This window comes from Bos indicus, chromosome 9 (assembly GCF_029378745.1).
Source record: "Bos indicus isolate NIAB-ARS_2022 breed Sahiwal x Tharparkar chromosome 9, NIAB-ARS_B.indTharparkar_mat_pri_1.0, whole genome shotgun sequence".
Classification (NCBI taxonomy): domain Eukaryota; kingdom Metazoa; phylum Chordata; class Mammalia; order Artiodactyla; family Bovidae; genus Bos; species Bos indicus.
Genome location: NC_091768.1, coordinates 104,077,043 through 104,094,851, shown reverse-complemented (window position 1 = coordinate 104,094,851; position 17,809 = coordinate 104,077,043). Strand labels below are relative to the sequence as shown.

At 51.3% G+C, this 17,809-nt stretch overlaps 1 long non-coding RNA gene across 1 annotated transcript; it reads right to left on the bottom strand.

Moving 5' to 3' along the window:
• Positions 1-14,148: 14,148 nt before the first annotated feature.
• LOC139184864 (uncharacterized) lies at positions 14,149-16,412 on the bottom strand. The gene is made up of 3 exons (XR_011568360.1): positions 15,961-16,412; positions 15,604-15,709; positions 14,149-14,737 (listed from the first exon to the last, which is right to left on the bottom strand). It is a non-coding gene; the product is annotated as an uncharacterized lncRNA (long non-coding RNA).
• Positions 16,413-17,809: the final 1,397 nt, after the last annotated feature.

Sequence of the window (17,809 nt, the reverse complement as noted above, 5' to 3'; positions counted from 1 at the left end):
GGGGCCATTGGCGTATGGTTCTCCATCACAGCTACAGGAATGAGTATGACAACCCCGGAGAACTGCAGCTTTGAGAGAAGGTGGTCAGTGATGGGAGAGGTTGGGGGTCGGGGTTTCCAACATCAGGACAAGTGCAGAAAAGAGCATCAGGACCACAGGGAGGGTGGCGTCAGGAAACAAGACGAGGACTCTGGGAACCCAGGAGGTAAATGGAGACCCAGGCCCCGCTGAAGGCACAAAAGAGCATCACAGTGGCCTGGGCAGTGTGACGGCGGGTGCTGCTGACGGAGGAGGGCCCGAGGGAGCTTAGAGGGAGGAGCCTTCAGCGTCCCTGGGGCCAGGGGAAGGGCAGTGGGGGAGGAGGAACGTCACTCCTCCTGTGATTAAAAGAGGCGAGGGCATGGGTTCTGATGCCCCCATATGCAGACAGAGGGACACTAGCAACCTGCCCCGCATCTTAGAAAGCGTCTTTCCACCTTAGCCCTCCTGTCGCGCCTTCTTCAGAACCACCTCTGGGGACTTCTGAGCTGGAAGCCATGGGCTCCTGTCTGCGCAGCAGGATCATCTAGCACCCCCACCCCCGAGGACTCTGACCAAAGGAGCCCGAGTCACATCAAGTCCCAGGAGATCTAATACCACTAAGAATGGAGGAAAACACACGGGCCTGCAGAGTCCAGGATGTAGACACAGCAAGAGAGAAATGGCCCAGCGTCCTCAATAAAAATACTTGTAAAAGGGTGGGAAACCCCCAAGAGAAATGGGACCCAAACACACATGGAAGGGTTTAGACCCGTGAGAGAGGACCTGCCGGAGACCAGGAAGCAGACACGACGGGTTCGGGTGATGCAAGCTGGATGCTCAGTTTTAGGTGAGGTGATGATACTGTGGAGATTTGTGAGCAACATGAAGTAAAGGGGCGTGATTATATGTTGTATGGGTTCAGCTTTAAAATGTGCCCACCAAGAATGCACACTGGTGCAGCCGCTCTGGAGACCGGTATGGAGCTTCCTTAATAAACTAAAAATACAGTACCATGTGATCCTGCAATCTCACTCCTGGGCACACATCTGGAGAAAAATTAGCTTGGAAAGACACACGCACCACTGTGTTCACAGCAGCACTGTTTACAGTGACCAAGACACGGAAGCAACCCAGACGACCAGCTAGCAACCTAGACGGATGGGTAAGGAAAACGCGGCACGTACATGCCATGGAATATTACTCAGCCGTAAAAAAGGAAATAATGCCATTTGCAGCAACATGGGCCAAAGCCTTTGACTGTGTGGATCACAACAAACTTAAAGAGATGGGAATACCAGATCATCTGACCTACCTCCTGAGAAATCTGTATGCAGGTCAAGAAGCAACAGTTAGAACTGGACATGGAACAATGGACTGGTTCCAAATAGGAAAAGGAGTACATCAAGGCTGCATATTGTCACCCTGCTTATAAACTTATATGCAGAGTACATCATGTGAAACACCAGGCTGGTTAAAGCACAAGCTGGAATCAAGATTGCCTAGAGAAACATCAATAATCTCAGATATGCAGATGACACCACCCTTATGGCAGAAAACGAAGAAGAGCTAAAGAGCCTCTTGATGAAAGTGAAAAAGGAGAGTGAGGAATCTGGCTTAAAGCTCAGCATTCAGAACACTAAGATCATCCGGTCCCGTCACTTCATGGCAAACAGACGGGGAAACAAAGGAAACAGTGAGAAACTTTATTTTTCTGGGCCCCAAAATCACTGCAGATGGTGACTGCAGCCATGAAATTAAAAACGCTTGCTCCTTGGAAGAAAAGTTATGACCAACCTAGACAGCATATTAAAAAGCAGAGACATTACTTTGCCAACAAACGTCCATCTAGGCAAAGCTATGGTTTTCCCAGTAGTCATGTATGGATATGAGTTGGATAAAGAAAGCTGAGCGCCAAAGAATTGATGCTTTTGAACTGTGGTGTTGGAGAAGACTCTTGAGTCCCTTGGACTGCAAGGAGATCCAACCAGTCTACCCTAAAGGAAATTAGTCCTGAATATTCATTGAAAGGACTGATGCTGAAGCTGAAACTCCAACATTTTGGCCACCTCATACGAAGAACTGACTTATTTGAAAAGACCCTGATGCTGGGAAAGATTGAAGACAGGAGGAGAAGGAGATGACAGAGGATGAGATGTTTGGATGGCATCAAGGATTCAATGGATGTGAGTTTGAGCAAACTCCAGGAGTTGGTGATGGACAGGGACGCCTGGCATGCTGCAGTCCATAGGGTCACAAAGAGTCGGAGATGACCAAGTGACTGAACTGAAGTGAATCGGATAGACTTGAGATGATCATACTAAGTAAAGAAAGTCAGACAGAGAAAGATGTCCTAGGATACGGCTCGTGTGCAGAATCCTTATAAAAAATGCCAGGAGTGAACTTATTCACAGAACAGAAGTTGACCCACAGACTCAGAAAACAAGCTTTGGGTTACCAGTGGGAATGGGGAGGACAAATCAGGAGTTTGGGATCAACATACAGACAATACTATATGTAAAATAAACAAAGAGAGCCTACTGAAGAGTGCAGGGAGCTATGTTCAGCATCTTGTAATAACCTGTAAGGGAAGAGAATATAAGAAAGAAGGTATATGTATTTATATGTACGTATAACAGTCATTTGCTGTATAGCTGAAAATAACATTTTAAATCAACTGTATTTTCAATAAAACTTTTTTAAATTAAAAAGATGTTTTTAACGTGCCCACCGAAAGCTTTGTGGGGGACACAGCTGGCACAGAGAACACTGCAGAGTTTACCAACTTCTCCCTTTACTTTGAAGTTTGCAAATTTTTAAGATAAAGCTTCAAAGAGAAATGGGCTTGTTGTCCCCAGATTTGAATCAGCTCTTTTAATTTCCAAACTGTGCTGTTATTGATTTTTAAAAAGCAAACAAAACAACCCTCCAAAGCACATTGAAAATTGGGGGTATTTCCCACGGATTTGGTCACAAACAATCTGGAACCCACAGATGGCTGTCATGACCGCACTTCTTGTCTTCTTTGAGTCTCAGGCCTGAAGAGCAGGCCGAGCGAGCATGTGCTGACTGAAGGAGCAGGAGGGGTCTGGCCAGCGGCCTCGCGAGAGCCTGCCCGTGTGCACCCATCAAACACTCCAAAACAACTTTATTTGAAGAATCCATATGGACCTCGAGCTTGTCACATAAACAGAAGGCGGGGATTTTCCGTCTCTTAGCCGTGTGCGCCAGGAATGTTTTCGTTAATCACTAGCCTGCGCCATTCACAGCAGAGCCCGAGGAGAGTTCAGGGAAAGGCAAGTCTGCCTCCCTCCAGAGCCCTGAGTTTGAAGCCAGGGCTTCCGAGAACTGGTGCAAACCCTTCACTGGGGCCAGACTGGCAGTGCGGATGGGGCTGCTGATGCCCAGACACCACAAGGCCCCCTCACCGCACATGTGGACACAGTGACCCAAAGGTACCAGTGAAGCCCCTTGTCTCACAAGAAGACCCTTGAAGGGCTGCCTCTGATCCTCTCCAGGCTTGTCTCAAATAGGAAGTGAATTGATTCCTGATCACTCAGTCACGCCGCACCCCCAGTGAACCCCCTGAAAGACACCCAGAGCCGGAGGTGCTCAGCGGGGCCAAGTGAACCACACAGAACCCCCGCTCCACATGATACTCCCTGGACACAGGCTGGGCGAGACCGAAGGCCTTCGAGGCCCAAACCCGACCATGTCCTCAGAGAGGATGGTTCAGATCCAACTGTGTCCTCAGACAGGACAGTCCAGACCCCACAGTGTCCTCAGATAGCACGGCCCAGAACCTGGCCTCGTCCTCAGACAGGACAGCCCAGACCCAGCGGTGTCCTCAGGATGGCCCAGACCTGGCCGTGTCCTCAGACAGCACGGCCCAGACCCGACCGTGTCCTCAGACAGCATGGCCCAGACCTGGCCATGTCCTCAGGATGGCCCAGACCCAGCTGTGTCCTCAGACAGCATGGCCCAGATCCGGCCGTGTCCTCAGGATGGCCCAGACCTGGCCGTGTCCTCAGGATGGCCCAGACCCAGCTGTGTCCTCAGACAGCATGGCCCAGATCCGGCCGTGTCCTCAGACAGCATGGCCCAGACCTGGCCGTGTCCTCAGACAGCATGGCCCAGACACGGCGGTGTCCTCAGGATGGCCCAGACCCAGCTGTGTCCTCAGACAGCATGGCCCAGACCCGGCGGTGTCCTCAGGATGGCCCAGACCCGACCGTGTACTCAGACAGCACGGCCCAGACCCGGCAGTGTCCTCAAGATGGCCCAGACCTGGCCGTGTCCTCAGGATGGCCCAGACCGGGCCGTGTCCTCAGGATGGCCTAGACCCGACTGTGACTTCAGGATGGTCCAGACCCGACCATGTCCTCAGACCGCACGGCTCAGCAGACACCCCTGCACACTTGCCTCGAGGGGAGCCGGCTGGGACCTGCTGCTTGTCTTCTACGTACACATTTGCTGGCAGGCCACTGATGATCTGTGTCACCTTGGCTGGCGTCTCTCCTGCAGCGGGATCCAGTCCCTCATGGGGACCCTCTGTCCAGTGGACAGAGACCGCAGGGGCTGCAGGGCCCCACCTTTACCACCTGGCGCTACAGGGGACTGCCCGGCCCCACCCTGGGGCCTCGGGACAGGATCGGATGGGCGGCACCAGCACCTCTCGCGGTGGTGGACTGGGCTCCTGCCGCCTGGCCCGAGAGCCGCAGAGCTGGGAAGTGCGGCCGGGCCCGGGAGGGAGGGCCACGTGTGGGGTCAGACCCGGGCCTGACTCCCCCTGGTCGTCACACGCCTGGCGCATCTGACCTCACACACATCACTGGGCTCCTGCTTCCCCAGGTCCCCCTCCCTGAACTGCATCTGCTGAGCGCATGCCGAGCCCCGAGCACACAGGACGTGCGCTCCTGGCAGCTTCTTGGGCAGAGCAGCCGCTCCACAGATGCTCAGAGTGGGCCAGCCTGTCAGACTCACCATCAGACCCCTGGCGTCAGACCCACGTCAGACCCAGCACCGTCAGACCCGGCCCTGCGCTCCGTCAGCAGCGAAGCTGGGGGAAGTGGAGGCTCCTCCCTCCACACAAGCCTCTGAGGACATGGCCCAAAGCCTTCTGGCCATCATGACACAGTCGCCTGTGACCACGGCCCCTAGGCCCACGTAACCGCAGCGGCTCGCGCTGGTCCTCAGCTACCACTCGGGCCTGTCCCCTCGTGGGCGCCACCTCCTCCAAGCAGCACAGCCCAGTCACCATCAGCGCTGGCAGGGCATCCGTTGTGTCCACGTGCTGGTCGTCCAGGAGCCCGCAGACCCCGGAGGGGCCCGAGTCCTCGTTCAAACAGCATCTGTGACCCAGCCCCTCCCTGGGAATGTCCAGGTAAGGGCAAGCGCTCAGTTCCCCTCCAGGCACTCGAGTCCATCCTATCTCAGCAAGATTCCCGGGTGAGAAGGCAATGGCAACCCACTCCAGTGTTCTTGCCTGGAGAATCCCAGGGATGGCAGAGCCTGGTGGGCTGCCATCTATGGGGTCGCACAGAGTCGGACACGACTGAAGCGACTTAGCAGCAGCAGCAGCAAAGTCAAGAGATGCTGCTCCACGGAAGAGCTCACACACGTTAACACAAAGAAAAGGTGTGACGAGGCCTTGGCTGGAGCCACCTCGGGGGACAAGACACCTTGCTGAGCCACCTCGGGGGGCGAGCCACCTCGGGGCACGAGCCACCTCGCTGAGACACCTCCGGGACCCAGGGCTCGCTCCGGCCACAATGATGATGTGATTCCAGGTCCTCAGCGAGCAGCCCCAGAGAAGCTAGGCTGGGAGGCCGAAGGGCCAGCCAAGAGGGGAATGTGAAGGCGACGCTGGCCCACTCTGGCAGAGAGCTGCTAGGTGTCCTGATGTGTCAGTGTTTGCTCCGTCTGCAAATTCATGCCATGTGTGTCTGATGAATGTCCCACCCAGGAAGGCTGGTGAATTTGTATTCTGAATAAAGAACAGAATTAGCTCACGTCAAGCATGTGGTCTTCTCTCTATGATTTATGTAAACACTGAGCCTCACTGACATATCTCACTTTAACATTCATTGAATATAAAAATCTTATATTAACAGGAATTAAAGACCAACCAGTCCCGAGTGGGTCATCTTATGCCTTCACTGTCCTAATGTCAACACCAGTGAGAAAAAGCACAAAGGGGACGTTGGAAGAGCCGTCCGCCTTCAGCAGAAATTCAGACACTGGCCTGCGTCCATGCGACGACCCGGCTGGTGCCAGGCTGGAAGCGTGGGCCCCTCGAGCTGTGGGCTGCAGCAGCTCTCTGCCTGGTGGGCCAACAAAGTGGGGCAGCCCCCACACTCGGGGCGCGGAGTGAGAGAAGGGCCTGCCCCCAACCCGCTCGGCGGGGTCTGTTCCTGCGTGGGCAGGTGCTGCTGGAGAAGAGCCTCACTCGGGGACAAAGGGATGCGCCGCACGCAGGGGGACCCACTGACGCTCGGGGGTCCCCTGCTGCGGCAAGGCCTCTCCCAGGACCGCTCCTCCCCTGCAGCCCCGCAGGACGTGGCATAGACAGGGCTGTCTGGAGCGGGGCTGCGCAGAGGAAACACCCCACCAGCATCATCGTGTTCAGCAGCACAACTGCCGGAACCGTCAACCTGCCCGAGCAGGAGTCCTGGTCTGTTTCACCATCACCACACCCTGAATCTGTGGGCTGTGTAACATATGTACAAATTTTCTGTGAAACGAGTATTTATTTGCATATTGAAAACGCGCTTGGTGCTTTGTCTCCAAGTTCCCAACCACACATTTGCACGAGGTGCTATTTCTCATGTTTTCTCTTTGACTTACACACGCCCGCCTCCGCCTGAAGCAGAAGCACGCAGCTCAGGCACTCGTCCTCCTTGCTCTTATTGTCCTGTTTCAGCTGACTTGTTTGTAGTGATAAATAGCAATATCATTTACCTCCTGCTTGACATAATCTTGGGGCTTCCCTGGTGGCTCAGAGGTTACAGCATCTGCCTGCAATGTGGGAGACCTGGGTTTGATCCCTGGGTCGGGAAGATCCCCTGGAGGAGGAAATGGCAACCCACTCCAGTGTTCTTGCCTGGAGAATCCCAGGGATGGAGGAGCCTGGTGGGCTACAGTCCATGGGGCCGCAAAGAGTCGGACACGACTGAGCGACTTCACTTTCACTTTCACTGACATAATCTTTAAAGAGTAAAACTTTCATTACTCTCAATGGAAAATGTCAGCCCGAAGGGGAAGCCAAACCACAAGTATTTCCCTTTTCACAGCAGTAGGCTTTTCTTGCAGCAGCTGAGAAAGAACGGTCTGAATGGTCCTGGACTCCGCCAGGAAGTGGCACGGGGCCTCGGTGATGGGGACACAGGTGTGGGTCCCTGAAAAGCTCCTCTGGCCACAGAGTCTCCCAGGAGAGCCAGTTTCCGGTGCCTTCAAACAACCCCACTTACAATAACCCAATCACACTCAACTTTAGCTGCAGGTGGGCTGAGTAAATTGGGGGCATGAGAAATGGCAAATATGGAATTAACAACTTCTGAGAGGAAAAACCATTGTAGCGACATGTCCTCTTCATCCCATCACACAGTCCAAACCTGTCGTTAAAGCACGAAGTCAAGGCACTTTAAGGCATTGCTGTAGACTCCCGAACGCTCAGCAGAGTCAAACCTCTCTCTAGACAAGGTCTGCTCTCGGTTCCAGAACACAATTTCTGCTTTCGTATTGCAGAAATTTCTGTTTTCATATTCATGCAGGTTACCCCCTGCATGTCAGGCATTCATGGGCTAAAAGCTAGACTTCTTTCACAACCAGTCTTCTTCTCGGAAAAAAGTCTTACAGGTCAGAAACTGAGTAGTCATTACTGTTATTTATCCCCATTGGGTAACAGCTGTAATTGAGATTGAGGGCAGGAGAAGGGGGCAACAGAGGATGAGATGGTTGGATGGTGTCATCAACTTGATGGATTTGAGTTTGAGCAACTTCGGGCATTGGTGATCGACAGGGAAGCCTGGCGTGCTGCAATCCATGGGGTTGCAAGAGTCAGACATGACTGAGTGGCTAAACAATAACAACTATAATAACAGACAGTAAGGTAACCACTGGAAAGAGGGCTGGCGTCCCTGGCTCAGAGGTCGGCGACTGCTTCACAGGGACACGGATCTGGGCAGAGGGCCTGGGTGCAGCGGCGGTGGTTGGTGAGCAGAGTCCAGGTGCAGAAGGAGTAGTGGCCACAAAGGGGCGGCAGGAAGGGCGTCCACGTCCAAGAGGGTCGTGTGGACACTGGCTGGCCTGGGGCAGGGGGGAACACAGCCTTTCCTGCAAATGCATGAAGGGATCTGAGGAGCTCGTGACCTGGGGCTTTCCTCCGCGGCCTCTGTGCCCTCACCTGCTGCCAGCCCCCTGGGGCCCCCATCGCCTCCCCCATGCCAGTCACGGCCGCCCCCCTGAGGAGGCCAGGCTGCCACTCCGGCCTTTCCACCGTCTCCTTTTCATAGCAGAGGGCTTAGACGCAAACCCCCAGGGATGCATCTTGAGCCCCCACTGACCTTCCCAGGAAACCACTGACCTTCCCAGGAAACCACTGACCTTCCCAGGAAAAGGCGGCCCACGCGGCGGGAGGGTCCACAGCTCCCCTCCCCGCCGTGGCCCCCAGGGCTCTTCTGGCAGCCCCGCGTTTATGATCTGATGACAGCATCTGACAGGGGCCCCGGAATGCGCTGCAGGGCAGATTTTCCTTCCAGCTCCCTTATCACAGCCCCCCACACTGACGTGCCCCCAGGGGTGGGGTGGTAATTGGTCCTCCTGTCTGCTGGCAGGCTCTGAACCGCCCTGTACCCCCATAGTTTGAGCGCAGAAGAGGGACTGTGGGGGGCAGGGAGGGCTGGACCCTTAGCAGCCTCGAGCTTCGCCCAGAGGCACCCCGCAGTCATCAGGCAGGTGAGCTTGGTGATGACCCGGAAGGGTGTCTCCTGCCGAGGTTCAACCAACGTGTCTTAACACACTGGTGGGTCGTGGGCTCACATTCCAGCCAACAGGCCAGTGGGGTGTTGGGGTGATCTCGGCCTGTGGCCTGGCCCCAGACAGAGGCTGCTTCTCTGATCTTCACGTGGGGAAGCTGCCCTGGGCCATGCGTCTCTGACCCCCAAGGGATCGGCCTGGAAGGCCCCCGGGTCTGCTGGAGGGGCGGTGCCAGTTCCCCAGGGTCTCAGGTCAGTGCCCTCCTCAGTGGGGCAGAAAGCTCTAGAAGCCAGTGGCTGGATCCCAGATCGTAAGGTCTGACCTGGAGGTCTGGACGGGGTGAGGGATCTGAGCTTCCTGTCATACCTGAGGAACAAGAGCAGGTGGCTGGAGACCACGCTGGGAGCACTGAGACGGCAAGGCCACGTGTTAGCATCTTGGTTCTGTGACAAGTAGCACCAACCTAGAGGCTTAAAACAGTGTAAATCCCATGTCTAAGACCCGCAGGTGCAGAGTCCAAATTGGTCTCACAGGTTGGAAACACCGTCAGCAACAGAGCTCCTTCTAGAGGCTCCACGGCAGAGTCCTTTGCCTCATTTCCATCTCCTCCGGCTTCTGACGGACCCCAGGTCATGGCTCATGGATGTTCCTCCATCGCCAAGGCCAGCCACGGCCAGTCTCAGCCCTCTGACCTCGCCTGCCTCCGCTTCCGCATTAAGGACCTTGGGATGGCGTCGGGCCCACCAGGTAATTCAGGATCAGCCCCCTGCTTTAAGGTTAGCTAACTGGCGATATGCATACCATCCACACACTTTGCCATATAAACAAACATGATATCAGGATCTGGGGATTCAAACATGAACATTTTGGGGGCCACTTTCCTTCCTAACACACACTGAGAGAGAATCGTAAACTGGAATCTTTTTCAATTCAAAGGAGAAGCCCCATCAGTGCCTGAAATGACTGGCTGAACTTCCCTACACAGCGAAGTCGAGAAGTGTGCCTCACACAGAGGTGCTCATGAGCTGGAGAAGTTCCAGCCATCTGCGATTAACGCATAACCAGGAGCACTCGGGGATGTACACCTACAGCTTTCAGAAAGTGGACTCTTCCCAACCTGTGTGTGCCTGTAAGCAGTTTACGCACAATAAAATGCTCTTCCCGTGCTGTAGAGTTTTGTGAGCTTATCACTTTTGTAAATTCAGGTGTCCACCCCCCACCACGACCGTCGGTCACTCCTGGGACACGCCCTCAGGGACCCTGCAGTCGCGCCCCCAACCCTGACCTTGACGTGTTCTCTGTCCCTACAGCCCTCCTTCTCTGGAGGCCACACACAGATCCAGACGGTGTCAGACGAGCTCCTCTGCTCTGCGGGATGGCTGTGGGTCGCACTCAGGGCGCGCTGGCCCCACCTGCAGCTTTCACTGCCAAGTCATATTCTGTCACATGGAAGGGACCTGTGACAAGGAAGGGAAGGACATGGGGCTTAGATCCTGTTTTTGAAGCTTATGACTAGAGCAGCTACAAACATTAGTTTACAGATTTGTAGAGACGTGAGCTTATCATTCTCTACAGTTTATAGTTGAATCTTAAAAAAAAAATCCAATCTAATAATGTCTGTTTTTAATTAATATGCTTAAGCCATTTATCAATTCAAGCCAAAACAAGCCAAAAACAAGACCAGGAGCTGACTGTGGCTCAGATCATGAACTCCTTATTGCCAAATTAAGACTTAAATTGAAGAAAGTAGGGAAAACCACTAGACCACTCAGGTATGACCTAAATCAAATCCCTTACAATTATACAGTGGAAGTGACAAATAGATTCAAGGGGTTGAATCTGATAAGAGTGCCTGAAGAACTATGGATGGAGGTTCATGACATTGTACAGGAGGCAGTGATCAAGACTATCCCCAAAAAAGAAATGCAAAAAGGCAAAATGTTTGTCTGAGGAGGCCAAGACCAGAAACTATAAAACTCCTAGAAGAGAACATAGGCAAAACACTCTCCGACATACATCACAGCAGGATCCTCTATGACCCACCTCCCAGAATATTGGAAATAAAAGCAAAAATAAACAAATGGGACCTAATTAAACTTAAAAGCTTCTGCACAACAAAGGAAACTATCAGCAAGGTGAAAAGACAGCCTTCAGAATGGGAGAAAATAATAGCAAATGAAGCAACTGACAAACAACTAATCTCAAAAATATACAAGCAACTCCTACAGCTCAACTCCAGAAAAATAAATGACCCAATCAAAAAATGGGCCAAAGAACTAAATAGACATTTCTCCAAAGAAGACATACAGATGGCTAACAAACACATGAAAAGATGCTCAACATCACTCATTATCAGAGAAATGCAAATCAAAACTACTATGAGGTACCATTTCACACCAGTCAGAATGGCTGCGATCCAAAAGTCTACAAGCAATAAATGCTGGAGAGGGTGTGGAGAAAAGGGAACCCTCTTACACTGTTGGTGGGAATGCAAACGAGTACAGCCACTATGGAGAACAGTGTGGAGATTCCTTAAAAAACTGGAAATAGAACTGCCTTATGATCCAGCAATCCCACTGCTGGGCATACACACTGAGGAAACCAGAAGGGAAAGAGACACGTGTACCCCAATGTTCATCGCAGCACTGTTTATAATAGCCAAGACATGGAAGCAACCTAGATGTCCATCAGCAGATGAATGGATAAGAAAGCTGGAGTACATATACACAATGGAGTATTACTCAGCCATTAAAAAGAATACATTTGAATCAGTTCTAATGAGGTGGATGAAACTGGAGCCTATTATACAGAGTGAAGAAAGCCAGAAGGAAAAACATAAATACAGTATACTAACGCATATATATGGAATTTAGAAAGATGGTAACAATAACCCGGTGTACGAGACAGCAAAAGAGACACTGATGTATAGAACAGTCTTATGGACTCTGTGGGAGAGGGAGAGGGTGGGAAGATTTGGGAGAATGACATTGAAACATGTGAAATATCATGTAAGAAACGAGTTGCCAGTCCAGGTTCGATGCACGATACTGGATGCTTGGGGCTAGTGCACTGGGACGACCCAGAGGGATGGTATGGGGAGGGAGGAGGGAGGAGGGTTCGGGATGGGGAGCACATGTATACCTGTGGTGGATTCATTTCGATATTTGGCAAAACTAATACAATTATGTAAAGTTTGGAAATAAAATAAAATTAAAAAAAAAAAGAAGAGAAGCAAAAGGCAAAGGAGAAAAGGGAACAATATATCTATCTGAATGCAGAGTTCCAAAGAATAGCAAAGAGAGATGAGAAAGCCTTCCTAAGTGATCAATGCAAAGGAATAGAGGAAAACAATAGAATGGGAAAGACTAGAGATCTCTTCAAAAAAATTAGAGATACCAAGGGAACATTTTATGCAAAGATGGGCTCGGTAAAGGACAGAAATGGTATGGACCTAACAGAAGCAGAAGATATTAAGAAGAGGTGGCAAGAATACACAGAAGAATTATACAAAAAAGATCCTCACAACCCAGATAATCAAGATGGTGTGATCATTCACCTAGAGCCAGACATCCTGGAATGTGAATTCAAGTGGACCTTAGAAAGCATCACTACGAACAAAGCTAGTGGAGGTGATGGAATTCCAGCTGAGCTATTTCAAATCCTAAAAGATGATGCTGTGAAAGTGCTGCACTCAATATGCCAGCACATTTGGAAAACTTAGCAGTGGCCACAGGACCGGAAAAGGTCAGTTTTCATTCCAATCCTAAAGAAAGGCAATGCCAAAGAATGTTCAAACTACCACACAATTGCACTCATCCACACACTAGCAAAGTAATGCTCAAAATTCTCCAGGCTAGGCTTCCACAGTATGTGAAGATGCTCAAGCTGGTTTTAGAAAAGGCAGAGAAACCAGAGATCAAATTGTCAACATCTGTTGAATCATTGAAAAAACAAGAGAATTCCAGAAAAACATCTGTTTCTGCTTCATTGACTATGCTAAAGCCTTTGACTGTGTGGATCACAAGAAACTGCAGAAAATTCTTAGAGAGATGGGAATACCAGACCACCTGATCTGCCTCCTGAGAAATCTGTATGAAGGTCAAGAAGCAAGAGTTAGAACTGGACATGGAACAACAGACTGGTTCCAAGTTAGGAAAGGAGTAAGTCAAGGATGTATATTGTCACCCTGCTTATTTAACTTCTATGCACATTACATCGTGATAAATACCAGGCTGCATGAAGCACAAGCTGGACTCAAGATTGCCAGGAGGAATATCAATAACCTCAGATATGCAGATGACACCACCCTTATGGCAGAAAGTGAAGAGGAACTAAAGAGCCTTTTGATGAAAGTGAAAGAGGAGAGTGAAAAAGTTGGCTTAAAACTCAACATTCAAAAAATGAAGATCACGGCATCCGATCCCATCACTTCGTGGCAAATAGATGGGGAAACAATGGAAACAGTGAAAGACTTTATTTTCTTGGGCTCCAAAATCACTGCACATGGTGACTGAAGCCATGAAATTAAAAGACGCTTGTTTCTTGGAAGAAAAGCTATGACCAACCTAGACAGCATATTAAAAAGCAGATATATTACTTTGCCTAACAAAGGTCTGTACAGTCAAAGCTATGGTTTTGCAGTAGTCATGTATGGATGGGAGAGCTGAACCATAAAGACAGCTAAGCACCAAAGAACTGATGCTTTTGATATGTGGTGTTGGAGAGGACTCTTTGAGAGTCCCTTGGACTCTCAAGTAGACCCAACCAGTCAATCCTAAAGGAAAACATTCTTGAATATTCATTGGAAGGACTGATGCTAAAACTGAAACTCCAATACTTTGGCCACCTGATGCGAAGAGCTGACTCACTGGAAAAGACCCTGATGCTGGGAAAGATTGAAGACAGGAGAAAAAGGGGACGACGGAGGATAAGATGGTTGTATGGCATCACCGACTCGATGGATATGAGTTTGAGTAAGCTCCGGGAGTTGGTGATGGACAGAGAAGCCTGGCAGGCTGCAGTCCTTGGGGTTGCAGAGAGTCAGGCACAACTGAAAACGCATACAGAGAAAAGCAAGTGACATGATAACACTTGTGGGTGGAATCTTACAACTGATACAAATGAGCCTATTTACAAAACGGAAGTAGACCCATAGACACAGAAAACAAATTTATAGTTACCAAACAGAAATGGGGTTGAGGGAAGGTAAATCAGGAGATTGGGATTAACATATACACATTCAGTTCAGTTCAGTTCAGTCGCTCAGTCGTGTCCGACTCTTTGCAATCCCATGAATCGCAGCACACCAGGCCTCCCTGTCCACCACCAATTCCCGGAGTTCACTCAGACTCACTTCCATCGAGTCAGTGATGCCATCCAGCCATCTCATCCTCTGTCGTCCCCTTCTCCTCCTGCCCCCAATCCCTCCCAGCATCAGAGTCTTTTCCAATGAGTCAACTCTTCGCATGAGGTGGCCAAAGTACTGGAGTTTCAGCTTCAGCATCAGTTCTTCCAATGAACACCCAGGACTGATCTCCTTCAGAATGGACTGGTTGGATCTCCTTGCAGTCCAAGGGACTCTCAAGAGTCTTCTCCAACATCACAGTTCAAAGGCATCAATTCTTCGGCGCTCAACCTTCTTCACAGTCCAACTCTCACAGCCATACGTGACCACAGGAAAAACCATAGCCGTGGCTAGACGGACCTTTGTTGGCAAAGTATGTGTAAAATCGACAAGGACCTGCTGTATTGCACAGGGAACAATATTCAATAACTTGTTAATAACATATAAGGGAAAGAATCTGAGAAGAATATATACATTTCCATTACATCTTCTTTTCAGATTCTGTATATACTGTATACGTATTTATAACAGTCACTTGCTGTATACAAGAAACCAGCACAACACTGTACATCAACTAAACTCGAATAAAAAAGAAATAAAGCGGGAAGAAGAACGTTACTCTTTGTGCTTAGAATGACGATCTCAGGTTGGCCTTGGGGCTCGCATACCACTTCCATGTTACTAAACAGGGTTTGTGTCAGAGCACAAGGCCCGTGTGACCACTGGGTGAGAGGTGCCCAGAGAAGGCTCACAGGACGCAGGCAGTGGGACCCGTGGCATCCTCACTGGTCGCAATAGCAGCTCAGGGTCCCTGGGAGGGCTCACGCGCTAGGCGCTGCTCTTGACAGAAGAGCCTGTGAGACGAGCAGCATCTGTCCCAGCTTGCAGGGGAAGAGACTGAGGCAAAGTGGCCTCCCACAAGAGCACACAGCGGTCAACTCAGGAAGTGCCACTCTCTGGACCCTGATGCGAGTCCTGTTGCGTCCTGAGGGAGCCCCGTGCCCAGCGAGCTGACACAGTGTCCCTCTCACCCACTCGGTAGCCCTGGACGCTGCGTGTCCTGTCTCAGTGTGTGTTTTTCTTTTTGGAAAAAGGAGGCATGTTCAAGCCAATATCTCTTAAAAGACACTCTTCAGAAGAGCAGACATTGCCTGTTTTTCCATGCATCTACTCGTGCTTATACATGGAATCAAAGTTACTTCCCTGATTCCGTGCTGCTCCAGGAAACAGCTCCCATCTGGTTTTCTGTCCTGAACTAACCTCACCTGAGGTCCAGGACCACCATAAGCCATCAGTGTGTGTCGAACACAGCCTCACCGCTCCTCTTGAGGGAAGTCCCCGTTTGTGAGAGACACGAACCAAGGGATTTACCTGAAATGAGACGGTGTTTGGAAGGCTTTGAAATACTCCAACCAAGAGAGAGGTGGTGAGTGAGGGAGAAGCAAGAGAGCAGAGGAGGTATGTGTGCAGGGGAGGGGGCAGGTGTGCCCAGAGGAGGCAGGGGTGGAGAGAGGAGGCAGGGAGGCGGCAGGGGTGCAGAGAGGAGGCAGAGCAGGAGGCAGGGGTGCAGAGAGGAGGCAGGTGTGCCCAGAGGAGGCAGGGGTGTCCACTTGCTCTCTCACTGGGCTTCTGTCTTCCACGCTCATGAGGTGCAGTTCCCAGCTCGGCGCAGACTCTCAGGTCGCCCCTTCAGGGAGCCTGGGATGAGGTCAGGACACAGCTGGGAGGTGGAAGCAGCACCAGCTGTTAGAGCAGAAGAATCTAAAAGAAAGAGCTGTGAGTGTAAAGGATTGTTCGGTAGAAGGCCCTTATCTCCTCAGAGAGGAGATTCTTGGAACAAAGGGAAGAGTTGGAATTGTTCCAATTTAGGCAGCGAGGAAGGGCCAGGGCCTGGCCGGGTGGGGGACGCCAGCTGCGGTCAGCGTTGCAGAAGGGAGGGGGCACGCGAGGGGCTGGTTCTGCAGGAGCGAACTGCAAACGGGGTGAAGGAGCTGCCGTGGCTGCAGAGTCCAAGGAGAGACAGCAGGGCTGCAGGCTGGTGAGGCGTTACCAGGGTGATGTGTTACCAGGGCGATGCCTGGTGGGTGATGCAGCCTGGCTGTCGCATGCTGGGTGGCGGGTGAGGCGCGCAGACAGGGCAGCCACAGGCCACCGGCCCCGCCCCTCCAGCCTCAGGCCACCGGCCCCGCCCCCTCCAGCCTCAGGCCACCGGCCCCGCCCCTCCAGCCACCAGGCTGCCCTCAGGCTGCCCTCAGGCAGCCCTCCTGCCGGGGCCAGCAGAGCGGCTGAGACAGGCGTGTGGTCTGCAGGTCGCAACCCTGACGGCTGGTGCTCTCTGTCCTATTTGGGGCTGAATCTGAGCTTTTGATCAACCCCAAGCTACACAGGCGAGAGCGTGGAGCTGTGGGGATTACAGCCGACTGGGCTCGGTTCTGCCTGTGTGAGGACAGCTGAAATAGGGCAGTGGCCTCAGGCCAGACCCGCGGGCCCCAGACCAAGAGGACCCCCACGCCGGCTCCACGCTCAGGCATCCACTCTCAGGCCGGGCCGTGCTCAGGGGGCCCCCTGTCTTGGATCAGTGCCCCTGATACAGCCATGGCTTCTGGACAGAAGCTTTTCGCTTTGAAGAGGTCCTACAAATTATGTCACCAGTCCTGAATGTGGTGAAATCTCCAGACATTTATTTTTTAACATGTTTACATATAAACATATATGGAAACATATAGACATATAATACATATGTATTTAATATCAATTCAGTTCAGTCGCTCAGTCGTGTCCAACTCTTTGCGACCCCATGGACTGCAGCACACCAGGCCTCCCTGTCTATCGCCAACTCCCAGAGCTTGCTCAAACTCAGGTCCGTCAAGTCCACGATGCCATCCAACCATCCCACCTTCAATCTTTCCCAGCATCAGGGTCTTTTCAAATGAGTCAGTTAACATCAGGTGGCCAAAGTATTGGAGTTTTAGCTTCAGCATCAGTCCTTCCAGTGAATATTCAGGACTGATTTCCTTTAAAATGGACTGTTTGGATCTCCTTGTAGTCCAAGGGACTCTCAAGAGTCTTCTCTAACACCAGACTTCAAAAGCACCAATTCTTCAGTACTCAGCTTTATTTATGGTCCAACTCTCACATCCATACATGACCACTGGAAAAACCATAGCTTTGACTAGACGGATCTTTGTCGGCAAAGTACTATACCTGTTTTTTAATATGCTGTCATAGCTTTTGTTCTAAAGAGCAAGCGTCTTCTAATTTCATGGCTGCAGGCACCATCTGCAGTGATTTTGGAGCCCAAGAAAATAAACTCTCTCGCTGTTTCCATTGTTTCCCCATCTATTTGCCATGAAGTGATGGGACCAGATGCCGTGATCTTCGTTTTTTGAATCTTGAGTTTTAAGCCAGCTTTTTCACTCTCCTCTTTCACTTTCATCAAGAGGCTCTTTAGTTGCTCTTCACTGTCTGCCA